Source organism: Chionomys nivalis, chromosome 26 (genome assembly GCF_950005125.1).
Source record: "Chionomys nivalis chromosome 26, mChiNiv1.1, whole genome shotgun sequence".
NCBI classification, from domain to species: Eukaryota; Metazoa; Chordata; class Mammalia; order Rodentia; family Cricetidae; genus Chionomys; species Chionomys nivalis.
Window position 1 is genome coordinate 8237091 of NC_080111.1, and position 16179 is coordinate 8253269.

A 16179-nucleotide genomic window follows, 5' to 3' on the forward strand; every position below is an offset into this window, starting at 1 on the left:
CCGACCACATCTGCCCGCTGCCGTCCCCATATGCTTAAGGGAAAAGCCAGCGCTGGCCTTCCTGACGCTTCATTGGTGGGAGCACGGATGCTGTTTCAGAGTCTGGCACACAGCCGGTTGCAATGCTGGCTTCTCTCCGGGTGACTGTCGCATAAATAAGCCTGGCACCGCAGCCGCTTCACAATGTTGGGTGGGGGAGGTTGAGGAAGTGTAAGAATGGGGACCTCAGCCTCGGTTACAGACGCAGGTCCCCGGAGAGGTTCATGAGATTCACATCACCGGGGGCTAGCTGCGAATGATGAACAACAAATCCGATGTCTTCCCAGTAGTTCAACTGATTCGGGCTCATCATGTTAGAGACTACATGTGATGTCATACTCTCACAAAACAGAGAAGTATACAGCAACCTTAATATCACTGCCACCAAAGATGTAAGTATAAACCAAAATGAACATAGACCAGAGCGGTGAGACAAGCTTGGGTCCTGAGGGTGGCTGCTTCTCAGCACATGCAGGTGGCCAGGAGCACTTCCTCTCCTTCCTCCTCTCATTTCCGATCATTTCCCTAATGTCAAGGCTTTTAATTTCTTTCCTTTGTTTATTTTTGTGTGGGGGGTGGAGAGAGGGAAGAGGTAAGGAGTGAGGGGGCGTATCCAAGGACCCTCAGAAGCCAGAAGATGGTCCTGGACCTGGAGCTACAGGCTGCTGTAAGCTGTCCAATATCATTGCCAGAACCAAACTCGAGTCCCCTAGAAGCGGAGGAAGTGATCTTAACCCCTGAGCATCTCTCCAGCCCCACTTTTCACGTTTTCTCGATCAAAGTGGATGAACGCCAAAAGGCGAAAGAAAGCCCATGCGACAACCGGAACGGCTGCCCTCCTCCTGCTCTCCTCCTGCTCAGCTGTGTGTTTATGTCTTTCTAAACACGGTTCTCTTTAACTTTGCTCTTGAGTCCCTGGCTGGAAGTGATCCTAAATCTGAACCAAAAGGATGGAGAAAAGACAAAGAAAAAGTGCAAAGGTAAAAAGATAGGAGGGGAAGGGACACACTACCGGGAGGAACTTAGAGGGTTCTCAAGGAAGGAAGGTCTCTTGATATAGAGGCTTGAGTCATCGAGTTCTATGGACAGTATGGTCTTCATACTTATGGGACTTGGTGAATAAAAGCATATATTTCAAACGTGCTTGCTAAAAAATTATTTTTACTGAACTTACTACCAATCTACCAGCTTCTCTCTGTTACAAAAAATTAGCTGCAAACCGCACTGCAGAAGCACAAAACACATTACACAAGGCCTTTTGATTTCATGTGGAAGTTTGAAAGCGGCTCCAAGCATGGCCTCCACTTGATCTAAGTGAAGGAGCAGCGTTAGGGACCATGAAGTAGGTAGTTTAGGCTTTCTGAGCTGTCTGAGCCACGGTCCACTGCCATTCATCTTCATTGCGGTGGTGTGGTAGCGGCCACAGATGACACATGGCGTGTCATCAATTGCTTAATTTGGAAAAGGCACCAAATGTTTAGTTGACGCCAGGTGACATTTAAAGAAATTAAAACAAGTTCCTTATAATTCAAGCTGAAGGACAATCGTGAACAAATTCAAAGTGATCTCAATGCCGCTCCTCCTGCTTGAGGGCTTTGGCCAGACGCGACCATAATGGGAGCTATTAAAGGCACATTTGAAGAGACCACTTGCAAAACGAACAGTCAACAACAGAAAAAAAAAAAAAAAGAGCCAGAAAATGAAGGGGAAGGAGAGCCCCAGAAAAAATGGCCTGGAAGAATTATCTGAGCAAGTTGGAGAAGCAGAGCAAAGAGGACACTCAGGCAGGTGGATCTCCTTCTTTGGAAGAGAGGTGTAAGGCAGATGAGCGTGCAATCAGTATAGTATTGTCAAGAGGTCTTCCTTGGTTTCCAGCTGGTCCTCACCCTGGAGCTGCCTGGGACCTCCAGCGTCTGTTTAGGTCAGCCCATGCCCAAAGAACGGGAAGATGGGTTCTGATACCATCATTTGAGAGCTGCTTAAAGCCACACCTGAGGCCCCTGGCTGGGCTTTTCAGTTATACGATACCTCCCCCACCTCATGTAAGTCTCTCTGAGTAAGGCTTTCTGCCCCTCCACCTGAGAGTGCCATGTGACACAAAGTCTTAGCTGCCTGGTGAGCCAGCAAGCTCTCCCTCACGACAGACAGCCAAGCCGAGACGAGGTAGTGATCTATTAGTGACTGGCAACCCTGGTGAAACGGAGCCAGACCTGCGGGTCTGCCCCAGGACTAATCCCGGCTCACATCTCAGAGCACTTGAATAGATTACGCAATAGACAGTTATTATCTTAGAATTCTTAGGGCTTGGCGTTTAAGAAGAGAGGGTCAGTAGTGTTGGTTTCTTCAAACACCTTCCACCTTGACTTGTTGGTGGCTGTCTTGTCCTGTGTCACTGTGAAGCATGTCTTCTGTCTGTGCTTGTCTGTGCCCTGATCACGTCTTGTAAGGACATCAGTCACGATGGATTAGAGCCCACTGGAATGGCCTCATGGTAGCTCACCCCCCCTCTATAAAATCGCTCACTCCATATACAGTTCCTGAGGTCCCACAGGTTAGCGCCTCCGTGTAGGAATTTTCATAGCCTAGAAAAGAAATGCCTCCTCCTATGCCGGACATTGGCAACTGAAACATCAAGGGCCTCTGGCCAGCTTGAGTGTGGCCAACATGGCTTTGGCAGGCCTTGCTCTTCCCCCGTTCCCTCTGCCTTGCTAAAAACCATTAGCTTACATTCCGAAAGCTAGCCACCGAGGTTCAATCCTCTTTCATCCACTTCCTTCTCCTGAGGCTGACTACCAAGGGCCAGCTATCAAAGTAAGGGAATTCAGTAGTCAAAGGCCGCCCTAATTGACCTGCTCAATTAAAATTAAACAGCTCATCCTGACACAGGATTTCTGTTTGAAACTTTATAAACTGCCGTTTTCCTATGTGCCACATCTGTCCCCTCTCTATCCAGAGGCAGCCTTTCGTCCCTCCAGGACAAATACCTCTGTCCCCCCTTTCTCATTCCTTTCTCTCTGTCTCTCTTGCCCTCTATCCTGTCTTTGTCTCTTATTCCCTGCCTCTGTCCCTCTGGAGCCAATAAATATCCTTTGTGATGAGAAGCCGGCCTTGAGGGTCCTGAGGATATACATTTCCTCTCAGACCATGCAGGAAAATTCCATGGGGGGGGGGGGATGCCTGACTTACTCAAGAGTCCATCACTGCAGACTAAATGCAGACAATGGCCCAGTGCTGGTGTCCCGGACTCTGCAGGGAGGCGGAGGCCGGGTCTGTGAGGAGGACTGTTAGCACTTTGTATGGCTCAATCCAGATGTGTTTGCTCATTTACTTTATCTGGGGGACTGGTGTTTATTTTTCCACCAATTGATACGAAATGAAAGGCTTCTATCAGTAGTTCTAATTAACGCTCTTGGCTAGTGTGGGGTATGGCCGGGCATGTGGATGCATTCATGGCGCGGGCATACCTGAAGAGGCCCTTCAATGGGTCATACAGGCCTGTAAAGAGCATGTAGGAGTTGGGGAGAGAGAAGTGAGCGGGGGAGGATGGGGAGAGCTTGGGGGAATGGGACGGTTGGGATGGAGGAAGGGTGGATATGGGAGCAGGGAAGTATATATCTTAATTAAGGGAGCCATTTTAGGGTTGGCAAGAGACTTGGCTCTAGAGGGGTTCCCAGGTGTCCCAGGAGATGTCCCCAGCTAGTTCCTTGAGCAGCAGAGGATAGGGAACCTGAACTGGCCCTATCCTATAGCCACACTGATGAATATCTTGCATATCACCATAGAATCTTCATCTGGCGATGGATGGAGATAGAGACAGAGACCCACATTGGAGCACTGGACTGAGGTCCCAAGGTCCAAATGAGGAGCAGAAGGAGGGAGAACATGAGCAAGGAAGTCGGGACCACGAGGGGTGCGCCCACCCACTGAGAGGGTGGGGCTGATCTAATGGGAGCTTACCAAGGCCAGCTGGACTGGGACTGATGGAGCATGTGATCAAACCAGACTCTCTGAAAGTGGCTGACAGTGAGGGCTGACTGAGAAACCAAGGACAATGGCACTGGGTTTTGATCCTACTGCATGAACTGGCTTTGTGGGAGCCTAGCCTGTTTGGATGCTCACCTTACTAGACCTGGATGGAGTGGGGAGGACCTTGGACTTCCCACAGGGCAGGGAACCCTGACTGTTCTTTGGACTGGAGAGGGAGGGGGAAAGGAGTGGGGGGAGGGAGAGGGAAATGGGGGGTGGTGGAAATTTTTAATTAAAAAAAAAAAAGAGCAAGTGTAGGGCCTGAGGGATGAGCCAGTTGGTACAGGTGCCTGCCACCAAGCCCGACTAGTGATGCTAGATCCCAGAACCTTCATGGTGGAGGGAAGAGAACTGAGACTATTAAACTGTCCCCTGACCTCCATATGTGTGCTTCACATGTGTTCCCCTCACCACACATACATGTGGAACGGAGAAAAGAAAGAATGTAAGCCAGCAGAAGTCAACTGCCAAACCTTCAGCAAGAACATCCATTGACCATTCAGCCTGAGCCCGTACATGGAGACATGCATATGACTTTGGGTACCAAGTTCCACTGAAGTTAGCTAGCTCTGGAGAAACTCAATAGGTTCCGGCTACCCTAAGCCACACACCCACAGCCCCATCGTTGGCTAGACTGACCATGGCTCTCATTTACCAGCGAAAGCTTACATCTGAGCACCGTGGAAAATAAAAGACAAAGGCAGCCATGGAGGGGAGGTCTGTTGTGATCTCCCCAAACCAAAGCGTAAAGTTAGACCCAGTGTGAACTAAGAGAAGATCAGTCTTTACTCCAGCAGCCCATTTGACAGATGAGCCAAGAGAGGGTTGAGAGGGGTCCTGCCACAAAGTCACAACTGGATTTAACAGCCAGGTGCTATTTCTGTACTGCAAAGTGGGTCCCTGGACCTTAGACTGGCATGTTAATGTGTTTGCACAGGACACAGCTGTGTATTTAGCTTAAGGAAGCCGGGTGGATGTTTGTGTTGGCTTTGGAGAACCGTTGACATTTTCAACTTTCACAGATCATTGAGAAGACCAGGTAGGAGGAAAGCAGAAAAGCAAATGCCACCCGGCAGTGGTCCAAGATTCTGGATCACAAATGCAAGCTTACACCACAGCAAATGGTGCTACGTGAGGAATCGCGTCCAGAGGCCATCTCCATTGAGGAAGATGCAGAGACCACCACAGGCACCCAACTGAGTCAAAATGGGTGTGGTAGGTGAGGGAGGGTTCTCTGCTACCTCAGGGCCAAGTGAAGGCTGCCTCCAGATAGCTGGCTTTGAGAGACAATGCTCAAAAGTTCACTGTGCAGCTGTTGTTAGGAACAGAAAACAGGGAGCGGCTCCGTGCACCGCAGCTAACATGGTGGGAGAAGACGGGAGGTAGGGACAGGTCACAGAGAGCCAGGCAGAGTACTCAGCCTGCTCCTAGGTCTAATCCCCACCTCATCAGCCCTTTAGGGAAGGTTGTGGGAATCCATTCCGCCAGTAGTTTGGGGGGTACCTGCCTTGGGGCGTGACTTCTGTCTGCTGTGACTTGATCTCTTGTAAGAGAGAGGAGCGGTCGGTCTCTCTCGCTGTCTTGGGAGGTCAGAGCAAAAGCGAGCTTGTTGATTGTTCACACATGGCAGCTTCCACCTTGTGCTCTGTGGGTTTGTGTTTTCCCTTTGAACCTCCACTTCCTTTTGAATCCCCATAATAAAGACAATTTGTAACTCTCACATTACCTAAGGGAAGCCCCTCTCTCTTCTTCTTCTCTCTCTCTCACACACAAGCAGACACACATACGCCACACTCACACACGTGCGTGCACACACCTCCACCTTAAAAATCTCATCTTGATAATATGTTATAACCTTCTACCTACATTTGGAATGGATTTCTAACAAAATCTCACACAACTCAAAAATAATACAATCAATAGCAATAACTTAGAAGATAATCACAGTAGTTATCAACAATTTCAGTAATCACGATGAAATAATAATTCCATCTATTATGATTACACTGATAATAATGGCTGACATGGATAAATGACCAGATGATCCAGTCTGAGGTCTCACCCCCCCCCCAAAAAGGGAGATTTGGGACAAATCTGGCTTGATTTATTTTTTGACTTGCACAGAAGGTGTGTCGAACCCATGTGCATGTTACAGGCATAAGAATAAAAGTTTGCCATGGCTACCTCACTACACTGAGCCATGAGTTCCTTTACTGTGTCCCCTAGCTGGGAGTGTGTTTGAAAACCCAGCTTGCCCCACCCAGGCCAGGCTTTCCTTCCTGACTCTATTTAGGGGCCTAGATAAGTTTCTCAGGCTGCCAAAAGAAGGTAGCTGGGTGGTTTAGAGAGATGACATTTATTTCTCGGGCCTGGGGACCCATGGCTGTGTCTGGTGACAATTCTTACTAGCTGGCAAGTGGCTGCCCACTTCTTTAGAGTCTCCTTCCATTACAGAGAAAGAAGGGACCAGGAGGAAGAGTCAGGGAGTGGAAGGGAAGGGGGGGGTGGGCAGAATGTAAGATGATGAAAGGGGAGGAAGGTGGAGAGGGAGAGAGGGAGGGAGAGAGGAGGGAGGGAGGAGGGAGGGGAGCACTGACAAGTGTGAAAATGAGCACACGCTCCCTCACAACTGCATCTGATAAGCCCTAATCCTATGTTCTCGTGATTTCATCTAAACCTAGGAACCTGGCAGCGGCTTCATCCCCATTGGCAGCTCAGGTGTCAAAAGGTAAGTTCAGGAGAGGACACAATTCTAGCCCAGGGCAGCACAACTCTCCATCAGGAAGGTGCCTGAGACCTGAAGCTGTTCCAGACATCGCTCAGTCCAAGAAGAAAAGAAAACAGCGGTAAGAATGGATTCCATAGAGGAACTTGAAACTGAGCGCTGAGAATGGGGCTTTGAAGTCTGAAGGTTTTCAGGCACGTACAACCAACAGCCACACACACCCGGGGTCCCTAGGATGCCCCAACACAAAGTGATAAAACCATAGGCTAACTGAGAGGGTTAAGGGGTTTCTTCCCAAGTTTTTTTTTTATTATTATTTTAATGTGAAGCTCCTCGTCATAGATGAGAAGGTGAGATCACAATATCAAAGGCTGGACACACACATATTGTATATCTGTTGGTTACGGGCTATGTCACCATGGGCATTAACCATTACAATTCTCATCTTATAATAGACACAGCAACACCCAACTGAAGAGATTATTGGGATTACGTAAGAGCAGGCTGGTTAAGCACTTAGCACGTTTCCGCAAAGCACTTTGTATGTAAAAAGCACACAGATCGTGGTGTAGGCACCCCTAGTCTCATAGCCTTACCCTATAGTTACACTTTGTCACAATGAGAGATCATCAAGCCGGGCGGTGGTGGCGCACGCCTTTAATCCCAGCACTCGGGAGGCAGAGGCAGGCGGATCTCTGTGAGTTCGAGACCAGCCTGGTCTACAGAGCTAGTTCCAGGACAGGCTCCAAAGCTACAGAGAAACCCTGTCTCGAAAAACAAAACAAAACAACAACAACAAAAAAATGAGAGATCATCACTATATTTTTATATTTCTCGTATGCTCTGGATTATAGGATGATTCAGAAATCTTGCTGCTGCTGCAAGCAAAACAAAAACTTTCAACTGAATTAAGAGCACACGAAGTATCAACTTGTAGTTCACTAAAAAAAACAAACAAACAAACAAAAAAAACCTGGCAATTCATAATTTCTCTGAAATCCAAAGAATGTAGTAAAATTGGCCTTCTTAGAACTATGGCAATGTAAATACTTAAAACTATCAACCAAGCAACTGTTCTCTAAAAGTCAAGAAAAGGGGCTGGAAAGAGATAGCTCGGTAAGTGAAGTACCCGCCGCATAAGCATGAGTTTGAATCCCCAGCACCCCTGTAAAAGCCAAGGGTGGTCTTGTGCATCTGTCACCCTAGCACACAGGGCTGACAGCAAACGTCAACCCCTGGCCTCCCAATGCACACACACGTACATGCCCAAGCACATAGGTACCAACAGGTGCACATAAACACTTCCCTGCCTAAACAGTTTTTAAAAGGAAGAAAAGTCAGCTTATGTCATTCCCTGCTCGAACTCAGCTCCCCTCCAAGATACTCAAACCTTACTGGCCTCCCGCCCACTTTGCTGGCTTCCTGTTCCTCACCACTCTCAAGCCACCCACACTTCTGGATTTCCTTCTGGCCCCCAAATCTTCACATGCAAAACCAAGTTCCACTGTCCTTTCTTCAGAGAAAGCCTCCCCCCCCCCCCCCCGGCACCGTCTACCCACACTAAAACCACCCGCCTGCCTTCACTTCACCCTGGTTTATTTTGCTTTATATCACACATCAACAGATTAAAATAATATGTTTGCTCTTTATGGCCCACTGCAACAGAACATTAGTCCCGCGAAGCCTGTCTGTCTGTCTTATTACAGCATTCATATACCCACACCTAAGAAAGTGCCTGCCGGGACTGGGTATTGATTAACAATATTTGCTCAAGAGGTGAACTTAGAACAGTCATGATACCATTTCGTGTTCCCAGCTGAGCCTTAGCAAATGTTATGCGTTATCTCACCGGCTCTGAGAAATGCGACAAAGTTAGGGGCAGCTGTTGCCCCTGTTCCACCCACAGCAAACTGGAAACTTCACAAAACCAAGGAAAGGAAAAGCAAACGGGAGGGCTGCCATACTCCCCGACCATCTAGGACCAGCTGGAGCCAAGCTGAAGCTGATCTATTTTACTCTTTTCCAGTCTCCTAAAGGAAAGGGAATGCCTGGTCATGGTGGCAACCCAGGGCTGTGAACCAACACGCTTTCACGGAGCATCCCAACCTCCACACGCAACCACACACACACACACACACACACACACACACACACACGATAGCACGGTCCATAGCCATGAAACCCAGGGGAGTCTAATCAAATGCTCACCTTCCACTGAGAACGCCAGAGGAAAGAAAAGATCTACTCACTGTTACATTCTGTAGATGCTTCTGAGCATGCTTTCAGCAGAACAAAACCAAAGCATAGCTCTTAAGATCCCAGAAATAAAAGTGGATTTTTTCCCCCTCTTTAAGTTGGGAAGGCTTTGGAGAGAGATATTGAAAAATAAGCTTCTAGGAAATTTCTTCTCTTCTAAATTAAATAATTGCAACCCACTAAATATTTTCATAGACAGATGGGAATTTCATTAGCTAAATGGCGTAGGTGTTTAGTTTGTCTACTAAGAAGGCAGCAGATCGACACCGAGTCAATGAAGATAATCCAGCAGCTGTTCGGACACTGTCCAGTGATCAGCGAAGCCATAATATATGGCACACGGACGTCACTCGGATTTTTTATATCCTCATGATGAAACTAACCCCACGTCCTCTATCTTGCCCCTGGGCTAGAGACCGACCGATCCAGGTCCTCACACATTCTAAACAGCCGCACTACGGGCCCAGCCCCCTTTTATAAATAACTCCTATAATGACTGCTCAAATCAGAGTTGTGGGACACAGTAGAACATAAATTATTAGATATAGCCGGGCGGTGGTGGCGCACGCCTTTAATCCCAGCACTCGGGAGGCAGAGGCAGGCAGATCGCTGTGAGTTCGAGGCCAGCCTGGTCTACAAGAGCTAGTTCCAGGACAGGAACCAAAAAGCTACGGAGAAACCCTGTCTCGAAAAATCCAAAAAAAACCCAAAAAAGAAAAAACAAAAATAAATAAATAAATTATTAGATATAACAAATGACTAGATCTCGTCGTTAAATAAAAAAGAAAATAGAGCCAGGGGCTTTGATAATCCTATAAAGCACATTTTTAATCCTGTATGCTTATGCGATCTCGGGGAAACACACAGCAATGAGCATAGTAAACATAAAAACTTCTTAGTGGTTACCTGATATGAATGTCATATGAATGACTTTGTCTCGTTAAAACACAGCTGTAATGACTTAGACACATACATGTATTTGGGTCTTCAGTAGTTGGATGGTTATATCAATCCACTATGAGGAGACAAGCAATTCAAAATAAATAGGAAATACAAACAAAAAAGAAGATACAGAGACCACTGAGCACCAAGAAATGGAAACCTAGGACCTGTTTCCCTCTTTCCTTCAAGAGGACACTGTCATGCAGCATGGGTTTTCTCTGCTCCTTTTTCTTTGTCTTGTCAAAACAAATCCAAATCTCCTAAGAATTTAGAAGGCATTCTGTCTCTCTTAACTCATTATTTTTCTAACTATATTGGTATACCCACGAAGATGTTTCACTTTTAATATTTATGTTAAAACCTTCATAAATGTATTAAAGCATATATCATTCAGACATTTACGCAATTTTGTGTCTTGAGAGCCTTCTATGCTGACATATTTAGTCTACTTAACTCTAGCACGCAATTCCTTCTGGCTATCCTGCGCCGAATGTCGCCGCTGTTTTCACTGGAAGACAAGGATAGTAAACCTATATGCATGACCACACATTTCTTCTGCATATGTGTAATTGTTCCTTTACCTTAAAATGCAATTTTTCGGTCACTGGGAATGTCACTTAAGATTACCACAGACTGCTGGATGGGTCTCCGCCATGACTGTCTAGACAGCAAGCATGGGGGACAGTCTTCCCACAGACCGCTAGATGTGTCTCCACCACGATCATCTACACAGCAAGCATGGGAGGACAGTCTTCCCTCTTGTCAGTGCACACCCTGCTGCCGCCCTGCTGTGCAGCATACAAGGTGTGCAGCGCACAGGGTGTGAAGCTCCAGCCCCAGCACCACGGAAGCGAGACAGGTCGGTTCCTCCCAGTGCCTCAGTCAACCCAGCTGCCCAAGGTGGAAGAGAAAGCGGAGCTAACCGAAACTCCCCGGGGCTCATTTTCATTCCCAAAACAGAGGCCTTTTGTTCTGAGCTACGAACAGCTCGGTTCTGAGTGCCCTCTTGCTAATAAGTTAGCCCGTTGGCTGGGATGGATACACAGATATATTTCTTTGCAAAGATGCTCTTTCAAAAGACGCAGAACCTGATTATTCCCTCTCAGTTCCCAAGCACAAATTCTTCCACTTTTGAGACTCCTTACAGCTTGCCAATAGCATTCTCAACTCCAAAGAACTCTTAAGAAGCCTTTCCTATGTGTGTGCGTATTGATTTGTTTGAAAGCAGAACTGGATAGGAATTGAGAAATAGAAATCAACCCCCACAGAAATAATAACAGCTATAGGTACAGCTGTGCTGGGCGAAAGTCACTGCAGAAAGGAACGCTGATATTCACAAGGCCTTGGGAAATGACACGCAGGGAGTTGGGTCGATAGCTCGATTGGTTAAATGCGCGCCTCGGAAGCACGGCCCGAGTCCAGTTCCTGAGTCCAAAACAAAACACCAGGAGCGGTAGCACACCTTCCCACGTGTAATCCCAGTGCCAAGGAGGCAGAGGCAGGCAGAGTCTGTGTGTCAGTAAGCCTAGCCAACTTGGGGAGTGTGTCTCAAGAAAACTGGACAGCAACCAGGGACCAGCAGCAGAGGGTGTCCTCTGACCTCTACACGCATGGGCGCGCGCGCGCGCGCACGCACACACACACACACACACAGAGAGAGAGACAGAGACAGACAGACAGCACTAAAGAGAATGTAAACAATTTGCTTGGTCTTTTCTTTCCTTTCCTTTTTGAGGCCTATGATGCAGACAGTCTTACAGAATGCGGCTCTTGTGTCTTTCTTTGCGCTGAGCTTGGCGAGACACAGAACAGTCAGGAGCTGTTCTCACTTTCAGTTCAAGGCTCTCCGGTTTGCACAACTAACAAAGAAGGTCCGCTGGGGACGGCCTTGTTCTGAGCCAGCCTCACCCAACTACTCGGGTAAAAACAAAACTAAAGCTCCGAAGTCACTAACTTCGTGGGTTCTAATTAGAAAAGCTCTGATTCGCTCCATTCTAATCTCCTTTTACTAACCTACTAATAATTCCATCTCAGACCTACCCATTTGCACTGATATTTTGAAACTTTATAAGTAAAAATATCCTGTTAATTTTGTGTGCCTGTAAGTCTCTCTCTCTCTCTCTCTCTCTCTCTCTCTCTCTCTCTCTCTCTCTTTCTCTCTCACACACACACACACAGACAGAGAGTTGGGGTGGGGGGGGATTCTGTTTGGTTTCTTCAGAAACAGGGTCTCTTGCCAATGGAGTAAAGCTGTATCCATGATCTTCCTTAGTGGCCCCCATAAGCCAGCAAGGTCCTGGGAGTCACCATATCTCCATCCCCCCAAATTCCTGGCTTCCTATACCCTTGACCTTCTAAGTCCTGGTTCCTTTAAGACTAGAATCAGCACGGTCTTCCGTGATGCTCTATTGTTTACCACTGATGCTCCACCTTAGGGACAAGCCATGGATGCTGAGGAGCCAGGAACACACTCGCCTCAGGAATCAAGGGCCCTGCGCTCCTCCAATCCCTAGTCCAGGCCACGCAGCCCCAGCACTGTTAGTGCCCCTGCTGCTGCAGAATTTCCATCTTTAGTCACTGTGGAATTCCTGCTCTGTGGCTCACTGGCTTCTTTACAAGTGGAATGCATCCCCGTCCCCGTCTCGATTTTAGAAACAGCATCGTCATTACCAAGTCTTCTTTCACAGTCAGATCCTGCTGAGCTGCCTAGGTAGATTTTGTAAGTGATATAGTTTCTGTCCATTAGAGCTACCTTTCAATGGACTAGTGTTTCCGGAACTAGAGGGAACAGTCACCAGTGGAGCGGCAGGATTCAGAACAGGAAGGTGCTTCTGGCCTGTCTTCTGTTGGACGGAATGCTCTGCCAGAGAGGCCAGAGATGTACAGGGTCCTCAGCTGCAGGGAGCAGGGCTCTGCCTCAGTCTGGCCCTCTGATCAGATCACACACATTTCTGTGATCACAACTCAGAGAAAGTCAGACAAGGCTAAATCTTAGCGTGGTCTCAGGGAAGCCAACCTTATCACAGGCTGGGAGAATTCTGAAGACCGTGTGGGGATGGTATCTCTTCTGGAGAGTGTTCTTGTGTGTTGGGGGTTAGCTGAATTTACAAAGACATTTTGAAAGATACTCACGTGTCTGTCCTTTGAGCACGTGGGGACCAGCGTAGCATTTTCCCTGACAATATTGTGTTCAATACAAGCTCTCTAGCTCCATGAACAATCACCTCCCTTCTAAAGGAGAAGACTACTTTCAAATAGCAGTTCTGTAATCTGGAGCTTAAAGGAAAACTCGTAAAACCACCTCCCTGTGCCCCACCCGGTGAGTCAATGGCAAAAGTCATAAACTCCTTCTCTACGTGGGGCTCTAAAAAAATTATTCTAGTGAAAACAGCATTTTCCCCCGACTCACTCTGAAAATGGATTTTTTTTAAAGTGGAGACCCTGGGATAGGAGTATGATCATAAATAAGTCACCACAGGGAATGAGATGAGCTGCTTTCTCTGTTACGCAACAAGGATCATGCTAGTCATGGTACCAATCGTGGGAGAACTAAAGAACCATGACTCACTCTTGTGCTCCATGGTGATAGTGGATCGTGTGTGTGTGTGTGTTTGTGCTTGTGTGTAATTGTACATGCATTTTTGTATGAATAAATATTGGGGTGTATGCATATGCCAGGTTGGGTGCCCCCAACCCCGATGCATACTCCATGCTGGGCACCCCCCAGTCCCTACACCAGGCTGGGCACCCCCAATCCTTACACCAGGCTGGGTTCCCGGGCACCTCCCCCGCACTGCATACACCAGGCTGGGTACCCCCCAATCCTTACACCAGGCTGGGTGGTTTCCAGGGGCTCTTTCTCTGCCTCTCATCGGTAGAAGATTACAGATGTGTGCTGTCGTCTCTAGCTTGGTACGGGTTCTGGGGGTCTGAATTCAAGTCCTCATACTTGCCCAGCAAGCCCTTGAACCCCTCTCTAAGTTCTGTCCCCACAGTTCTGAGGTGCACTAGCTAACAAAGGCCAGCAGAGCCTCCTACTCTGGTTCCCTTCAAGTTCAGCACAATGTATTACTGTTTCCGAAAAACAAATGTCTTAGAAAAGGTGCTTGGGTCAACCAGATGGCTCTGCGGGCAAGGGCTCATGCCACTGAGACTGAGGGACCTGAGTTTGAAGCTTTTGTTGTTGTTGTTGTTGTTGTTGTTGTGTTTTTTCAAGACTGGGTTTCTCTGTAGCTTCAAAGCCTGTCCTGGAACTAGCTCTATAAACCAGGCTGGCCTCGAACTCACAGAGATCCGCCTGTCTCTCCCTCTTGAGTGCTGGGATTAAAGGCGTGCGCCACCACCATTCATTCCCTAGCTTGATTCTCAAAGTTCACATGATAGAAGAAAAGAACTGACTCCCTTAAGCAGTTAGGCCCCACCGGCTACACACATGCCCTGGTAGCCGTGCACAACCCCTAGGGAGCCTAGGACTAACAGCATTTGAGTCTACTGTTCTTCAGTATGCAAACTGTGCAACTCAAGTATTTTCATTAGTACTGTGATGAATTGCAGATAACTGACTAGGGGTAGCAGACGGGCCAGCGGACACTTGCTGTACAAGCTAAGGGACCTGAGCTCAATTCCTGGGACCCCAGAAAATGGGGAAAGAGACAACCGACTCCGAAAACTCTTCTCTGCTCCACACACGCCTGCAGTAGTAAGTAGATGCAATCCATACACAAGCATCCCGTGAATACGCACACAGCCGCCCCTTCTGCCTCCCCATCTCTGCTCTCCACCTGACTCCACACTAAATGCTCCTGAGACTCCCTCTGCTTCCTCTGTGATGACTACCACTCGGCCTTATAAAACTCCAGCTCAGCACACCCAGCGCTGCCCAGCTATGTTGCGGAGCATCGCTTTAACCATGCAAAGGTGGGTTACATTTGTTTGTGTGCATTTATTTATGGACGTAAGACCCTGCGTTTCACCTGCCTGCCTAAGGCACTTGATTGGCCTACTAAAGAGCTGCACAGCCAATAGCTCGGCAGGAGAAAGGAGAGGCGGGGCTGGAGGGCAGAGAGACATCTAGGAGACATCTAGGAGAAGGAGAAAGAAGAGAATGAGAAGAAAAAAGGGGGGTACACCTGGGGCAAGAAGTCAGGCAGCTGCCAGACAGACAGACAGACAGACAGACATGAGAAGTGGTGAAAGTAAGATACACAGAAGGGAAGAAAAGCAAAAGGCCCAAGGCAAAGGGTGGATAAAGAGAAACAGGTTAAGTTTAAAGAGCTAGTCAGAAACAAGCCTAAGCCAGCCAAGCATTCAGAGCTGATAATAAGTCTTTGTGTCTTGATTTGTGAGCTGTTTGGTGGCCCCAAAAGAAGAAGTCTGATACACAGTTAGGTAAGGACAGAAACCAAGGCAGGCTCCAAGGCAGAAGTCTTTAAACGAGGAGGCTGAACGATTTGATTTCTAAATCTATTTCATCTATAGCATGTGAGTTACTTTATCTAAATCCAGTGTAAAATGGGGAAACAATAATGTCGTTTTAACCCACTGTGTGATTTTACAAGAAAAGCTTAGATTTTAATCATTGGAAAAAGAATTTAAAATAGCACACTACCATGGTCCTTAAGAAACTGCTGCTTCTGGCTGCTTGTCACACCCAAATACTCCAAAGCTGAAACCACTAAAAATGCACACCAACGCGAACATTTAACAGAAACTTTGACTGAGGAGCCAGTTTGAAGACTTAGATTATGACTTCACACTTTATTCCTCTGAAACGTCACCACGCTTTTTCCACGGTGGAACCGGAAACTGTGGAAGCGGATTGTGGGAAACGGAGGCTTCTAGGGCCGTAGTCTCCTTTACACAGAGGGCAAAGGGTACAGCCATTTTGCCTACAATCCACCTTCCTGAGATCTTGGGAGTAAAGCTCTCACCCCCTGCAACAGAGCACTCTCGCACGTCACAGCCTTGGCACTGGTACCGACAGCCCAGAGAGACTGGGGCTCCGGCTGAATTATATCCTTGCCTTCTGTGTGACACCCGTCAGCGACACAGAAAACCCTGGCAGAGGAAGCAGGGAATTGCTCTACCTTCGCTAAGGCAGTATACCTTCACTAACTAGAACACATCCAATCGCCAAAGGCAAAAGCACTTTATCATTTGAGAGTAATTAACTTTATCTAGACTAGACCCAT

The 16179-nt window shown here is 47.6% G+C and overlaps 1 protein-coding gene across 3 annotated transcripts in view; it reads right to left on the minus strand.

Moving 5' to 3' along the window:
* Nucleotides 1-16179, minus strand: part of Mfsd6 (major facilitator superfamily domain containing 6) — a 65417-nt gene that overhangs the window by 19595 nt on the left and 29643 nt on the right. The gene's annotated exons all lie outside the window — the stretch shown is intronic.